Source organism: Ambystoma mexicanum, chromosome 4p (genome assembly GCF_040938575.1).
Source record: "Ambystoma mexicanum isolate Mex_15411 chromosome 4p, UKY_AmexF1_1, whole genome shotgun sequence".
Classification (NCBI taxonomy): Eukaryota; Metazoa; Chordata; class Amphibia; order Caudata; family Ambystomatidae; genus Ambystoma; species Ambystoma mexicanum.
Window position 1 is genome coordinate 826,789,160 of NC_090927.1, and position 14,120 is coordinate 826,803,279.

The following is a 14,120-nucleotide window of genomic DNA, read 5'->3' on the forward strand; positions in this document are numbered from 1 at the left end:
TTATGTGCACCGATATTCCGACGGGCATATCATCCCCACAGCACATACCATATACCATTCCACTCCTTGATAGGATTCTACCCATGTTTACTTTAATGTTTGACCGGCGTGCAATGCTGCAACTTTTCTTCCATTTCGGCACGTACTTTCGGCCGACATTTTACGCGTCCGAGCACATCCCATGACAACCAACTAAACGCGCATCTATGCGCATGCGCCTACACGCCAACACTTTCCCCTTGCAAATGTGCTCCTGAATATAATACACAGCTTCCCATCGAACTCCGCGTCGGCTGCACAGTAGCAGCGGCCGGATACATGGAATGCTGTCAGCATCGCCCTCGCAGTGCTGATTAAATCGACACCGGCACTCTCTTCACACAGGTAAATTGATGGCTCCCCTTCTCTTTCCCTATCGGCGTGAGTCACGCTTTCTACTATGTACAGTATCAGCCCTGAGGGCCCCTTGATTTCGCCCCCAACAGACTCTTTTATATATCTTTTTGTACAGCTGGATGACCTGCTTCCACACTCTAATGTGCCAACTGCTATGCCGCTCCTTCCAACTTAACACAGTGGAGCTCTTACATTTTTCCGAGTTCACTGCAGCCGATCCCACAAGCTACGCATTTTTGTCCTGAACCTACTCACAAGATCAGGTATTTCTTCACGTCTTTGTTTTTGCACATGTTGACATCATAAGCCCTCCATTCAGCTTCTCCTTGAATTCTTCTTTTCGACAGAATATATCCAATTTACAAGCACTGTTCAATACATGTATCGGTTTCCTATCAGACATATGTACTAAGCACAGCCTCGTCTACCAGACTCCTGCCGCCAGGCTGCCTTACCTCTGCGCCATTGGAAGACAGCCATTTCCACTTACTTCCTTATGTCCAGGTCAGTTACTGGCCAGCACAAGCATCAAGTCAGTGTATGTTTTCTACACTTTCCACCCCAAGGGGGGTTTTAATTTGTTTTTAATACATGCTAGCATCACAGTTTTTTGCCACAACACCATAGTGTTTTTTTACACTGTTTACGTCCTCACTTGATTCCTCCATTTAGGGAGACCCGGTCAAGGCCCTTGAAGAAGGCTGTTTACGCCGAAACGTCACGGGACACCACACCACCTGGGCAAGCCATCCCTGTCCCCACACACCATCTGATCTACATCTAGACGTAGACAAAAGACTTGGTTACCTCCCAAATATCCAGCACACCTTGGAAACAACTACTAGGATGTATTTGTGAAGCCTAGCTTCAGTCACTATTTACTTTTTCACTCTCTAAGTGTTATGTGATCACAATTGTTGGATAATTGCCTTGTACTTATGTATATACATTGGCAAACCTATGATCATGTGTGAATAATTCAAATTGGATCCTTTGTCTGCTTTTCTGTTCTCTTGTTTTTCAATATGTCTGCTAAATATTAGGCAGGTGTTGTTAAAAAAAAACATTAAATATCATGGAAACTAAACCCATGTCGTTTTGACATCAGCTAAATAAACAAGCTAATAGTCACTATTGACACTCTCTGTAGTTCGTATTTTTGTTAAACATAAATATACAGTTTCTTTGATACTTGGCATGTTAAAAGAAAAAATCTTTGCAGTAAATGTAAACGCAGAGGAGTATTTATTTGTATTTATGTGGCAGGACGCCACCTCCATGTTCGAATATTCTTCCCCGGCTCCTTTATTTACCTCCCTTCCCACGCCCCTCCCTGAAACCTTTTTTGAAAAACTCCACTCCTTGGTGACTCAGTTCATATGGAAAGGCAAGAGGTCTAGAATCAAACACGCCACATTGATGCTCCCCAGAGATTTTGGGGAAATCATTCCCTCTGATTTCAGACTATATTATAAAGCAGTCCAGCTCTGAGTCATGTTGGCGCATTTGCAGGATGACATGGGCACCTATTGGATTTACATCGAGGACATCCACACTCCCCCCAAAAAAATCAGGGACTTCTTGTGGACCTGTGCCAATATCACCTCACATCAGAATCCATCCCACTCTATTAGTACAAGGCAAACTTGCACATCTCTACCTGGCCTTCGCCCCTGAGTTCGTTGTGGGGTCCACCGCTCGACCTGGTGAACAAGGACTTCTGAAACACGCAGCAGTGGTCGGACAGGGGACTGGAAAGGGTAGCCCAATCGTTCACGGGTAACTGCTTCATCGACTATGAGGTCCTATCTGAAGCCCTGGGAACGGATAACTTGAATGTCCTTGAATATCTACGCCTGAAGGGTATCCTTACAGACCCCAAATGGTATGCTAACACCTCCCGCGATCTCACACCCCTGGAGAAAATCCTGTGCGACTCCACAAGGAAGGGGACCCTCTCTAGAATTTATAAGGTTTTGGTCACAGCTGACCTGGAAGGGAGACAGAACTTCAGGCAAGTGTGAGAGGCCAGGGTAGGGGAGGAGATAACAGATGATAGCTGGGGGAAAATCTATAAATTAATGTTCGCTGGTGGCCTATATACGTCACCGATGGAGCACAATTTTAAAATCCTTCATTCCTGGTACCTCCCCCCGGTAAGATTGTCCAAAATGTTTGTGGGATCCTCCCCCATTCTGCCCAAGGGAGTTTGGGCAGAGGGGAACGTGGTTCCACAAGTGTTGGGAATGTCCGTGTTCAGGTATACTGGACGGAAGTGCTAAGTTGGATCAAACACATGGCTGACGTGGCCCCGGCCTTGAGCACTCTCCAGATATTGCTAGGCGTCCCGCCCACTGATTCTGAATCCTCCAGGTGCCCAAAAATTGTTGAATCCATGTTGAGAGCTGGTAAATTGGCCCTAGCCCAGAAGTGCAAGACAGGGTTGCCCCATCTAAGAATGATTTGCATACTAAACTGTGGGATGTATTCACATATGAGAAGTTGTCTGCTATGGTAAATGACAATGGAAAGTTTCTTGTTTGAATGGAGCCCCTTTTTGTTGACTGTGGGAGGTGAACATTTTAACCTCTAAGCCTGACGCCACTATTGGTTTGGACTCTCCATTGGCCTCCCTGATTGAATAGGTCAGCCGAACTGTACAAGTGTAACATGCAGAACCTGTAATGCCAGAAAAATAACTAAACGTTTGGTCTCATTCGCTAGTTTTAACATCCCAAGGGATGGACAGTCACGTTAGCTCATGTTAGGGGCGAGGGTTTTAATCAAGGAGGTAGGGAGAACATTCTTTGTTAATGTTGTCACTATTTGGTTGAAGCTGATGATCTTGTCTATCGGAAAACTCAATAAAAATCAAAGTAAAAAAAAACTTTAAAAAACAGGGAACGGTCGGCCCGTGAAATTATCGAGAATCTTCACCAGCCTTGTTCGACTAGCAGGGCTCTGAGCGGGTTGCAGGCAATGACAATACCCAATATGTGGCAGGCAATGAATGAGAGGTAAAAGGAGGCAGACTCCTCCCTGTCGGCGCACCGGACCTCAATGTACTGACTGTTTCCACATTGAAAGCTCCAGTAGATATATAAACTGGGGATGGCGAGCTCCGGACTGGGGCTTGAGGCTCACACTGTTTGCCACAATGGTAGTCCCAATCATAGTTGAATTGGTTGTCTCATGTATGGTTGAGAGGGGTTTCGGGTGACAGGTGCTTCATGTTGGGGGGGAAGTACAGGTAGGTGGGAGGCTGGAAGTTCTCTTGGTTGGGTTGTTTGTTTCACCTGTGATGCTATAGATGTCTACGGTGGGTTATCGTAGGGCCAGTTATCTTCTCCCACGGGGGTATGTGGATAGCAAAGGGTCCGCTAAGTTTACTCCTTGCACGACTACTGATGCATGTTCTCAGGGGTGATGGTGCATGAAGGGGCGGTCTCTTTCTTAACATGGAACGTGAATGGTCTGTGTTCTGGTATCAAACGGAGGCTGGTACTGCAGCTTCTTAATAGGCATTCACCAGACTCTTCTCTTCTAATGGAAATGTACCTGGCGGGTACAGAGTGCAACTTCTTTAGATGAACCAACTATAAGGTGACCTTTCATTCTGGGTTCTCCAAGGGAGCACGGGGTACCTTGCTTTTCATTCACAAGAGCATCCCCATCGCAGTTAGGGAAATTCAGCCATATCTGCATGGACAGTTTGTTTTAGTGAGGCGGGAGATATGGGGGACACTTTGGGGTATTGTAACTGTTTATGCACCCCCAACACTTGAGCGTCTGAATGACCTATAGGCGCTGATGGTACATGTCCAAGCGGATACTTGGGTTGTTGGGGTTGGGGGGGGGGTATTTCAATGAGGCTATGGATGTGGCCTGGATCACACTCACATTGGTAATAGGAATCCGGCTGTGCCCACTAAGCTGCACTCTTTCACTATGGGGGATGGCTTGCTAGACAGATGGAGATCACTCCACACCTCTGAACAGGGATACTCGTTTTACTCTGTGGCGAATGCCTCTATGTCAAGGATAGATTACCTTTTCATTCGGGGTGATGCAAGTCATAGGCTCCTCTCAGCGACATTTCCAGCTAGGGGGATCTCGGACCACTCACCGCTCCTTGTAGAGCTCAAGAATGGCACCAGAGAGCTGCAGCGATACAGCGTTTAAATACATACTATCTGGGCTTCCCCAAATAATAGGTCTATTGCAAGCAACAACAGAGTACTTTGCTATCAATGAAATGCCAGTGGATAGCCCCGTCACCCTGTGGGAGGGGCTACAAAACTGTCCTCCGGGGAGAGGCGCTCTCATTTGTATCAGCGAAAAGGAAACAACAGACATTAGTGGTAAAGGAGGCCAAACAGGCATCTATTGCTTCTGTAGAAGACTTCCTTGCATCAGGGTCCCAGGTTTCTAAGGAGAGGTTAACCACCCAAGAAACACTTCGGAATGTAGCTCTAGACAACGCTAGGCAGGCACATTGGGCAGTGCGCAGTTAGATCCATGAATTTAGGGATAAAGGAGGTAAGATTATAGTGTGGTTGGAGAGGAGAGATAAGGCCAATGGGTATGTGTGTTCCCTACAGGCTGTTAATGGAGAGGTTCTGACGGAGGACAAGGACATAGCAGGTGCTTTTGATGGGTACCATGAATCCTTATACTCCGCCCCACAGGGACCACCCTTGGAAGAGGAGATGTAGGCGTTCAAATCAATAACCCTTCCATGACTCACAGAGCAGCAGAAACTGGGGCTGGAAACAGAGATTACTGAAGAGGAGATTGCTGCAGTGGTGTCTCAACTCCAGTCAGGGAAAGCCACGGGACCCAATGTGTTTCCCATAGAGGTTTGGAAGCGGCTAGGGGACTTGGTTATTGGGCCGCTTCACTGCCTATATACATAAAGTAAGGAGGAGGGATGCCTCCGCCCAGATCCTCTGAAAGTGAGCATTGTAGTTCTTCCTAAGCCATGGTAAACCACTGGATCAGTTTGCCTGTTATAGGTCAATCTCTCCTATAAATGGGGAGACCAAGATCTTGGCAATGAGGTTGGCCAATCGGGTAATTGACGCTCTAATACATCCAGACCAGTGCGGCTTCATGCCTGCCAGATCCACACGCATAAATCTCGGGAGGGTACATTTTGCTATAAATCAAACCAGTATAACACTGAGTCCACTTGCACTACTTGCAGTGGATTTTGCGAAGTCCTTTGATTCCGTTTGGTGGGATACCCTATGGGCTATCATGGAGTGCATGGGGTTTGGGGACACATACCCAAGCTGGGTACACCTTTATAATTCCCTGGTAGCTGAAGTGAGGGCCAATGGGAAGTCCTTCCAAATGTTTCCACTGAGACGGGGGACGAGTCAGAGCTGCCGCCTCTCTCTGTTATTGTTTAGACTGCCCATAGAACCACTGGTGATAAAACTTAGAGAGGAACCTGACTGGCTGGGCTTTACGTGGCCCCGGGGTGGAGAGGACAGGGTGTCATTATACGCAGTTGACTTACTGATCTACATGGGCAATTCTTCAGACTCCTGTCTTGTGGTAACCTGTATATTATATGAGTACCCGAGGTTTAGTGGGCTCAAAATCAACTGGTAGAAGTCAGTCTTCTTCCCATTACAGGGGGTCGATGAGGCGATACCCCGAGACTGCCCTTAATCAATTTCTGATGAAGGCTTTGTATATCTGGGCGTACAAGTGGGTCTTTCCCCCGCGGATTTCCTTCAGACAAATCTAAACCGGTCTTAGATTAGTTTGTGCAACATGTGGTGCACTGGTGATCGCTCCCGCTATCTTTATTAGGCAAGGCGGCACTCTTCAAGATGCTAACGCTCCCTAAATTTCTATATATGATGCAAAATGCCCCACTCCCTATTCCCAAAATGGTGTTTGGAAGGATCAATGCAGCTCTCCGGGAGCTGTTGTGGGGGAGGGGTTAGGGGAACAACCACAAATAGCTCTGGCAATGCTGCAGTGGTCAGTGTGGGAGGTAGGGCTAGGACTACTGTGAGAAACCCGAGGGTGTACTCACATATACTCCCCTTGGATCCTCTGCTCAAGTGGCCAGGGAAAAGCCATCTCTCTTGGATCCTGACCCTGGGGGTGGAGAAGTGAGGGAGGATCACCTGGGGGGAGGGTCCTTGGGGATTGAGACTGAGACATCGTCAGGTGAGACTCAGTGTTACGCATTTCCTCCCTTTCATGAAGAATCCTCTATCCCAACGGCAGTTATGGGGTATTGTTACCCAGGCCCCATTAATAAAAAAAATGACAGGAGGTATCACCAGTCCAGAAGCATCAGAAAGAGGGTGAAAAGTAAAAGGATTAAGGGTAACACAGGCGAGACATCGTTTCCCCCTTTCCCTACAGAAGACCAACCTAACCCTCCCCCAGGCTTTATGGGTTATTATAAAACCTCTCCCCTCATTTCCCCACATTCAACTTTTGATAGTACTGGGACGAGGAAGAGTTGTGAGAAACCAGAAGGTGTCTCACCCACTAGTTCCCGGGGATCTGTCATCCAGGTAGCCAGGACACGGCCATCGCTTTTTGATCCAGTTCCTGGGGTGGACCGGTGCGGGAGGATCACCTGGGTGAGGGGTCTTCTGGGAGTGGGACACCCGATGGTGAGATGCGGTATCCCCCTCCCTGTAACACCTTTACTCCACCCTACCCGGTAGGATATTTAGGAACTCTAACCCCCCACCCCTTTTATAACACACACACTTTCTCACGAACAGCCCACTATAAGGAAAAACAAACAAACACCCGCGCCGTGTACCTGAAATGTCCCATTACTATGGTCAGGCGAGGTCAGGCAATTATCGACAATCACTCACACCTGACTTCCATTACACTTCCCCACACGGAGAAAAGGCGAAGCACGGGAGCACACTCTAAGTGAGGCAAAGCACACGAGGAAACAGCAGTTTCGAGACGGCAGCTGAACAAGAGGAAAAAGACAGCAAACCCGAAGGGGATCGCAAGGAGGGAAATTCCCTTGACCATTACTTTCCAGAGACCTCGAGAATATAAAGCATAAGACCAGTAAACCAGGCTGAAGAATCCTGCATTGTGTGTCAGAGATACCCAGGGCCCTCCCGCTTCAGTAATCAAGGCAGGGAGAATCAGCAGCCGCTGTGGTACTGTCCTTGGCTCCAAGAACAAAGCAGCCCCAGTGAGGTCAACACAGCCAGTGAGTTGGGGAGACGGATACAAGACCGGTCTGTGTTGAAACCAAGGTTGCAAGAAGCAACATTGCATTGCGACTGTTGGAACGAACATTGTTAAAACGCGTGTGATAAGAGACGCGAGTGTTGTTAAACTGCTGATGAGGGATTGAACTTTAAAGCAAGCTACAATACCTTTGACAGAGGTGTCCGGCACCGCGTGGGTGCTCAGTTGAAGGTCTCTGTAAAGTATCCAGTTGAGAAGAAATAATCATAGATAAATTTGATCCGAGCCCGGCAGAGGGAGACCAATTGAAAGAGAACCAGTAAAAATTAATCAAAATGGCCCTGTGACGGGTCAAGCAGAATCCCACGCACAGTTGAAAGTCTTCGATTTTTATGAAATAGAGAACGTTTGGAAAAGTATGTGAATTTGGTCCGAGCCTGGCAGAGGGAATACAATCTAAGGTTCTGTGTTTAAGTGGGTCTGAGCCCGGCGGAGGGGGGTCCGGGGTGAACAAAAAATCACCCTAGAATGTATACATCTGAAATTCCTTTGGAAAAGGAAGTTTGAAGTTTGTCGTGTTGCATCAGGCCTTCTGAAATAAGAAACTTTAAATGGCAAAGAGACTTTGGCTTGGAAGTCCCTGATGTTATAGTTTTGAACTGCATCCTCGTGCTAGAGAAAACAGAGATTGTGCTAAGCCCTAGGGTGCTGCCTTGTCCTGTGCTGAAAACGTGGGGAAGGGAAGGCACTAATCCTTCTGTAAGTATTGGCAATAGGTTTATTAGTATGGGCCCTTTTATTTTGACAAGACACCACTAGGACTGCGTTATTATTATTTGATGGTCGTAGCTTGCTCCCATCTTTAGATTTAGGATTAGATAGGTGTTTTTCAAACCCAATTGAAGTTCAATAAACACGTTTGAACTGTGATCACTTGTGTCTGTCTTACTGTTTGATACTTTGTCTGCCTTACATATGGTGTCAGGGTGGGATGCGACTCAATTGAGACAAATGGGGGGACCCTAAAATTCCAGAAACGTAGCCATAGATCCTGAGATCCCTCTATCGCCTGAAATAATCCATAGGCTTTGATATCTGTAGCAGCAGAGAAGCTTCTATCCCTCCAGGGGAGAGGAATGAGTCACACAGGCTTAGTCTTGATACCCCCTCCTTGGTGTTATATAAGATTGGCTCCAAAAATCGACCTGGCCTGGAGGTTTGGTCTGAATGGCCTAGCGGGTGTCATAGATCCCGACTTCCGGGGAGACATAAAGGTTCTCCTACAGAAACATGGCAAAATTCCATTTGAAGTATATTGTGGGGACAAAAGACATGTGAAATATGTCAGAAAACCAGTATGCACATTCCCTTGTCTGCCCCTCTGAACCTTTTACCAATAATAGAAGTCCCTTTCTCCCGGATTGGGATGGATATCATTGGGCTGTTGGAAACCTCTAGACTGAGTTACAAATATGTTCTCGTAATCATTGATTACACTATCCGATACCCAGATGCATTGCCCATGTGGAACAACATAACACAACAGATTTTAAAACATCTGTTGCCATATTTTTCCAGGTTTGGTTTTCCCAAGGAAATTCTAACAGATCATGGATCCAATCTTATGGGCAAACTCATGGGTGAAGTCAAAGAATTGCTCCATATTGCCACCTTAAGAGTCTCAGTTTACCATCCTCAAATGGACGGATGACCAGAAAGATTTAACAAAACACTTAAGTTGATCCTAAGAAAGTTGGTAGACAAGGACGGGAAGGACTGGGATCGCATGATTCCCTGGGCCCTATTTGCAGTAATCAAGACCCCTCAGGCGTCCACTGGATTCTCTACCTTCGAACTATAATATGGTAGAGAACCAAGAGATGACCTAGACATGCTCTGGGAGACCTAGGAAGAATGAGAAGAGGCACCTATTCCCTTCTCACAAACAGCTACCAGATTGCAAGAGCATGTGAAACTTGTTTGAAATCTAGTCTATACTCGCATGGAAAAAGCCCAGGCACAACAAAAGTCCACCTACGACAAAAAGGTAAACTTAAGATCTTTTTCAATAAGACAGCAGGTATTAGTCCTCTTACCTACCTCTGAAAATAAACTTGTCTCAAAGTGACATGGGCCATATGAAATATTACAGCAAACAGGGACCTGTACCTATAAACTAGCCCAACCTGACCGGAAACAAAAGATCCACCTCTACCATGTAAATCTCTTAAAAGAGTGGAGAGAAAATCCATTAGCAGCCACTGCCACGATACTGTCTTGTTTGGTACCAGAGGAAATAGATCATTTTTAATTAATTCCCCAAGAGTTATCTAGTCAACAACAAGAAGACTTTAAAGATTTAGTCACAATATTCCCCGATGTATTCTGTGAGAAACCAGGGTGAGTGCAAGGCACTTATTATATCAGAACTCCAAAGGGAAAAGTGGTCCATTTGAAACCATATAGACTCCCTGAAGCCTGTAGACAGATAGTGGTTGAGGAAGTGAACAAAATGCTAAGGGCAAATATTATCGAACCTTCTTCAAGCCCATGGTCCTCCCCTATAGTCTTGGTCACAAAGCCTGATGATTCCTGGAGGTTTCGCATAGACTTCCGTCAGGTCAAAGCCATCTCTGACTTTGATGCCTATCCCATGCCACGCATTGACAAATTGATTGAAAAACTCGGAAATTCCACCTTCCTATCAACCCTAGATTTAACCAAGGGGCACTGGGAGGTCCCAGTACATGGACCTGAAAAGGAAAAGACAGCTTTCTCGACGTCCCTGGGACTATTCCAGTTCAAAGTCCTCCCTTTTGGTTTACACAGGGTCCCCGCCACTTTCCAACAGCTTATGGACAGAATATCAATGGCCTACTCTGATTTCTGTGGGGCTTATATTGATGACATAGTCATTTATACTAAGACTTGGGAAGACCATCTTTTCCATCTCTTTGCTATTATGAGAGCCCTCAGAGAAGCCGGCTTAACTGCCAATCCATCCAAATGTAAGCTGGCTCAATCAGCCGTGAAATAACTCAGCTTCTTTGTAGGCAATAGCAGTGTCCAGCCTCAACGAGAAAAAGTGAAAGCCGGCCTAGATACCCCACGCCTAAAACCAAGAGAGACCTCAGAGCATTCTTAGGGTTAATTGGTTATTAGGGTAGGTTTATCCCTAATTTCTCAAACAGAACAGCTACGTTGACAGACAAATTAAAGAACGCCAAACCTCAGAAGATTCTTTAGACTGACGAGGACAATGTATGTTACAACAGCTTAAAACAAACCCGTGCCAGAACCCGATCCTAAAGGTAGTAGATTTTTCGAGGGAGTTCGTGTTGCAAACTGATGCCTCTCTTACAGGGTTAGGAGCCGTTTTGTCTCAAGTTTGTGATGGATTAGAACACCTTTTCCTATTCACCAGTCGAAAACTCTTCCCACATGAAAATAAATACTCTGTGATAGAATTAGAGGGCCTTGCCATCAAATGGGACATCACCCATCTAAGATAATATCTCCTAGGAAGTAGGTTCACACTCGTCACTGATCATTCTCCACTAGTGTGGATAAGCCAACGAAAGGACTCTAACCCTCGCGTCATCCAATGGTTCCTAGACCTGCAACCCTACTGTTTCTCTGTGGAGAACAGCAAAAAGGTAAAGCCAGGGGAACGTCGATTTCCTTTCCCGGTTTCCCTGTGAAACAGATGCAGCTACATCGCATAGTGGAAGGGCATGTGTGCAGACAATGCATGTGTATGCAGCAGGCGCCGGGCCGGGCAGCATATTTGTCAAGGCTCAGGCCCGGCAGTGAAACACTGCGTTCCAAGCAGCATTCCGTTCGTTGCTGGAACGGAGCAGCAGCACGGCAGGAGTCCGTTCAACGCTGGAACATCTTTCTGTTGAGGAGCCGGCAAGCCCTCCCAGGCCTCAGTTAAGTGCTTCGTGAACGCATATGATGCAATAGTGTTTTCTCTTTTGTTGGGTGCGGTACGCACCGTTTGGAAATCATTTATGAACTATCTCTCGCAACAGTGTATCCACGTGCAGTTCAAAACGCACGTTGTTTTTGCAACAAGCCTCATAAACTAATGTTAGAGATACTGCTGTTAGCGCAGAACGCTAACACTCAGAGTGTGAGGGCAGCAATCAGATTCCATAACGTGATGTAGTGCTGTATTTGTTTGTGGCTACTCGCTTAGGGCATTTCATGTTTTGTACTAAGTCATTTATGTTCAGAACCAACTTCTAATTCAAACCATGTTGGGTGACACAGTAGGAGAAGTTGAGTTACCTTTGGGGCATTCATAATTGTGGAGTATGTTATTTGTTCGTATTCTCGTCCTCATGTGTATGTTTGTCATAGTGATCCATGGCTTTCATTCATGCTTCCTGTGCTTATGTGTGTGGCTTACTCAGAGAATGTATATATGAATAAATGAAGTCTGTATTCCAATTAAGAAGGGTACTGACTACTTAGAATTCTAGGTTTTGAAACAAGTTCATGCTGTATGGCCAGGTTAGGTTGTTTTCCCAGTGTTCCCCAGTCCTATCAAAAATCTAGTCTCCTAATCCTTTTCCCGGTTACCCTAAACACCCCCTACCTATCTACAACCTCTCCCCCCTTTTGGCTGCCTCGAGGTGCCTGTGTATATCTAAATCAGGAGCCCGTGCCAACCAAGGTGGGCGGGGTCAACTGCATTTGGCTTCTGTGGCTAGGAAGAAGTTGTGTGATACTCCAGGAGTGTGACATAATCATCAACCCCCAAATTGGGATAATTAGGCCATCCAAGCAAGATAGAGTCCCCTCCTCCTTTAACAGAGGTGTTAAAAGCCTTACAGGATATTCAGGCAGAATTGATTCAGTCTCGACAGGAGAGTAATACGTTTAAGATGCAAGTTAGTGGGTAAATTGCTCAAGGAACGCCACTGCATGGGGAGGCGGCGATTAAATCATGTGCAGGGCCATCTAGTCGGTCTAGTACTCTGGTGGTGCAACAACCTTTGGGTGTTCAATTGGCAGCCCCTGAGTGGTTTGCAGGGAATCTGAGGAAGTTTTCTATTTTTTTGACACAATGCTAGTTACATTTTCTATGCAAACCTAACACTTTTGAATTCGCCCAGGCCTGGACAGCCTTTATTACTTCTTATTTGACTGGGGATGCTGCAGCATGGGCAATTGGGAATGGTTTTCAGTAGAATTTGCACGATTGTATGACAGGCGAAATGTGTCCTTGGCTCAGGATAAGGAGTTACTAGCATTGAGACAGGGTACTAAGAATTTAGTAACTTATGTGATGCAATTTAACCATTTGGTGGTGGAAACGGTGTGGCCAGAACCCAAGCAAAACTGTTTTATTTTATCAAGGATTAAAGGATGAGCTTAAAGATGCGATAGCTCATGTGGAACCCCAGCCAGAGTCATGTAGTGCCTTAATGGATTTAGCCCTGAGATTGGACCATAGATTGGGGGAGCGTAGGGGTGAGAAAAGGAGAAAAGATGGAATACCTTTTGTACGCTTAGATAGGAGCAGGGAAGGTGGAGGTTGTTCAGGTGGGGAGCAGGGAGAACCCATGCAGATACCGGGGACCTTTGATAGTGGAGGAAAAGGAGAAAAGGAAGTCCAATAACCTGTGCTTGTATTGTGGACACGCAGGGTATTACATCAGGAACTGTCCCAATCTTCCCGCTCAAAATGGGGGATAGAGAAAGGTGGAGGCGGGAAAAGAAGTGGCTTGGTAAGTAGGGGAACGATTATACTGAGCCAGCAGGACAAAGAGTTCCCTTCAGTAGTGGTTAATACCATGCAGATTAAGGCCTCCCACATATATCTATTGGTGTCCTTGATTTTTGCAAATAGTAAGGAATTGGTATCCTCAATGGTGGATTCTGGGGCCACAGGAGGAGGTAATCGCATTTGATTTGATTGTGGCTCCTTAATTTGGTGTGATTTTCAGAATGCCCTGGTTAGTAGCCCATAATCCTCGCATAGACTGGCGCGGAAGAACTTTGACTATTGAGAATGAGCAGTGTGCCTCTCATTTGACGGATACAGGGGGGCCCAACTGCCTTTTTGGTTGAAAAAGTTAATCAACAGATTCAGATTGGGGCAGTAGGTACCCCCTTGCCTGTAATGTATCAAGAATTTGCAGGTGTCTTTGACAAAGGGAGGGCACGTTAAGCACTTGAATCGACTATAGAGCACTAAATAGGGTAACCATTAAGAACCTGTTTCGATTATCTTTAATTTCTGTATTGCTAGACCAGGTCAAGATGGCCAAGATATATACAAAGTTGGATTTGAGGGGCGCGTACCGTCTCATCAGGGGGAAGGAGGGTGATGAGTGGAAGACTGCTTTCAGGACAAAGTTTGGCTTATTTTAATATTTGGTGATGCCTTTTGGTTTATGCAACGCTTTTGCCGCCTTTCATTATTTTATGCAGGAGGTGTTGTGGGAATATTTGGATTTGTTTTTGACTGTGTACATAGATGATATTTTGATTTTTTTCTGAATATATGGAACAGC

The 14,120-nt window shown here is 46.0% G+C and overlaps 1 protein-coding gene across 2 annotated transcripts in view; it reads left to right on the plus strand.

Moving 5' to 3' along the window:
* The first annotated feature begins 542 nt into the window (after positions 1-542).
* Positions 543-14,120, plus strand: part of PNISR (PNN interacting serine and arginine rich protein) — a 508,713-nt gene continuing 495,135 nt past the window's right edge. The window contains exon 1 of one of the 2 annotated variants that reach the window (XM_069606402.1): positions 543-659. The gene's annotated coding sequence lies outside the window, so the exon portion shown is untranslated. The remainder of the gene's footprint in view (positions 660-14,120) is intronic. The other variant, XM_069606404.1, reaches the window with a different exon arrangement.